The 2,500-nt window shown below is 33.6% G+C and overlaps 2 protein-coding genes across 3 annotated transcripts in view; one reads left to right on the top strand and one right to left on the bottom strand.

The window, feature by feature from the left end:
* Nucleotides 1-2,500, top strand: part of LOC134254522 (uncharacterized) — a 132,429-nt gene that overhangs the window by 5,845 nt on the left and 124,084 nt on the right. The window lies entirely within an intron of this gene.
* LOC134254520 (zinc finger homeobox protein 4-like) overlaps nt 1-2,500 on the bottom strand; it is a 67,863-nt gene that overhangs the window by 34,632 nt on the left and 30,731 nt on the right. Inside the window, exon 1 of one of the 2 annotated variants that reach the window (XM_062737043.1) lies at nt 917-1,066. The exons of the other annotated variant lie outside the window; for it this stretch is intronic. The gene's annotated coding sequence lies outside the window, so the exon portion shown is untranslated. Of the gene's footprint in view, nt 1-916; nt 1,067-2,500 lie in introns of those variants that run through there. 2 annotated transcript variants of the gene reach the window in all.

Below are 2,500 nucleotides of genomic sequence, written 5' to 3'. Positions count from 1 at the left end.
CAATCCCTACATATTGGGAATTTATCACCAACATGCTGACAAAACTTTAAAAAAAAATTTCATCTTATGTCCATGTTGTATGGTGTTAAATATCAGTATTTAAGACTTTTCAATTTAAAATCACGTCACAATAAATATTATTTAAAAATTTAAAATATAAGATAAGGAAATTGCATATAACTGTGATTAATTTCTAGAAAGCCTATCAACAAAAATATTTGATTCCTTAACTGCAAAATCATTTTTAGTAAAAATATATAATTTTTTTTTAAAGATAAAAAAAAGCCCCTACTTTTCCTATCTATTCACACATATACACCCATACCTATACCCCCTAGACTAATGACAGTACTTAAGTATACACGACTCAAACTTACCTCACTTAATAAACAACGGGGATAAGCTTCTCACAGAGATACATGATAAATATTCCACATTAGGTAGTTTAAAACTGACCCCATTAAAAAAAAAAAAAGAGAGAGAGACAGTTGATTACGCCTCTAGCACTTTAAGCTCCACACTGGGCTACGTCCAGCTCAGTCGACTCACAGAAAACAGAAATCAAACTCATTTACGCTGATGATCTGCCGACTAATTATCCAGCGTCCAACAATCCATCCCATCATGCAATCTATTAGATTACTTCTTTATATTCCGGCAAATATCTTCAGTAATTCGAATACTTCAACATAGGAATCTATAATCAGTATTGAATATATAAATCTCCCAGTGACGTGTTGAAAAACATTTTCCCTTTAATTTTTTGTTTTTAACACTTTATCAGCGGGCAAAGATAATGAAAAATTTTTTGTAGATGTTCCACACATTTCCAAGTCACCATTACCGGCATTAGAAAATAGAAAGAATACTAAAGAAAAAAAAGTTTTTGATACAAATACATTACATATATACTCACATAATTGAAAATGGTTGCTAGCTGTTTCCCCCAGTGTGGCAAAACATTAATGCTCTTCAAATGTTTGCAGCGAAATGCTTCGGAATTAATCTATTTGACAAAGTTGATTAGGATAACTTAAATTAGCAAAAGCCGGCCCCTTATTCATTTAATGGCAACATGTGTTTGTTGAGGCTTTAAGAGGACGTGTATAGTGGGAGAATTTATTTGTAATTGGAGGGTTGATCATTACACTTAGCATTGTCTATGAGATGAACTTCAGAGGAGTAATTACAACAGCAGAGAATCGGAGCGCGTTGGAGAGGGGGAGAGAAAAGTCCCTCTTGCATCGTATCATAGCATTGTTCTTCTCCCCCCAACTCTTTGATTTAGATACAGTATGATAAAAATATAACTCCATGATCTTGATTGCCTCATCTTAAAGATGTGTGAAAAGTATTTATACAGTAATAGGCTTTAAGTAAAACCGACAATTTGGATAAGCAGACCTATACAACAGGAAACTCCTAATTACTTGATGAAGGTTCTTCCTTTCTAACGAGACTAAGGACATAACTTATTGTCATCCGAGTAGAGTATACTAATTAAATAAGCAGGAGAAAAAAAAAATCATTAAACTCCAGCTACAAAGACCAACTAATAATTTCTCCATCAATGTATTTATCAGCATTTCCATATCCAATTTTCAATCAAGACATTCCTAGAATGTTCTTTGTAGCCCCTTTCTGATTGTTTCATCTGTATCCTTTATAATTAATGAACAGCAAATGTAATTAGCGTGTCTTCTCAAGTTGCCAGCTATTTCTAGCATTTAGTTTGCATGGTGTGTTTTCTGCAAAGACAAGAGCGGCACAAGAGCCAATGCAAATTCTGCAGTCTTGGAGGGTCAATGTTTTATCATAACAAATAAAAATCAATAGAACTGTGCTACCATCATGGTCAGATGACACTCTAGTCACAGCCAGAGAAAATAACTTTGATTTCTGCAGATGCTAAATTATGATACAGAAAATGGTAGCAATTATTCAAGTTTGGCAAGGGCAGGAATTCTCTCCCTTTGACTGTGGTCTTCTTTTGCCCTCCACTCTCTGGGTTATTTTCATATATTTCTTGAGGCTGGACTTGCCATCAATATTCGGGCTGCTGTATAGTTAAATTAACAAACGACCTACTTATAGAATGTCAGGAAACAGGAAATCAGAGGGAAGAGAATTAACACTTAGAATATGCATGATGTTTTGTCTTAATTCATCTCAAGAGCACTTGAAGCTGAGGCCATTGCTAATGAGTCCAAAAATGTCATAATAAATTAAATATTTATCGTCTTTCCTACACAGTCCATGGAAATCTTGTTAACTAACATGAGAAAACATTACATTTTTATATCTTCCTTAATTATAATCAAGGATGAATTTGAAAAAAAAATTGGGGTCAACAGGAAAAAATAAAAATGTCTACTGTTTGAAAACCTATCCCCTAGCTGTACCTCAAATTGTTTAACGATATAATCAGGAACTGAAAACTTGATGAATCAAAGCTGGAGTGATTATAATCACACGTTTTTCAGCGGATTTTTAATTAGAA

Source organism: Saccostrea cucullata, unplaced genomic scaffold, assembly GCF_032062105.1.
Source record: "Saccostrea cucullata isolate Sc308-1 unplaced genomic scaffold, CSIRO_AGI_Scuc_v1 ctg19, whole genome shotgun sequence".
NCBI classification, from domain to species: Eukaryota; Metazoa; Mollusca; class Bivalvia; order Ostreida; family Ostreidae; genus Saccostrea; species Saccostrea cuccullata.
The sequence above is the reverse complement of the archived record's forward strand: the minus strand, read 5'-3'. Positions and strand labels throughout refer to the sequence as shown.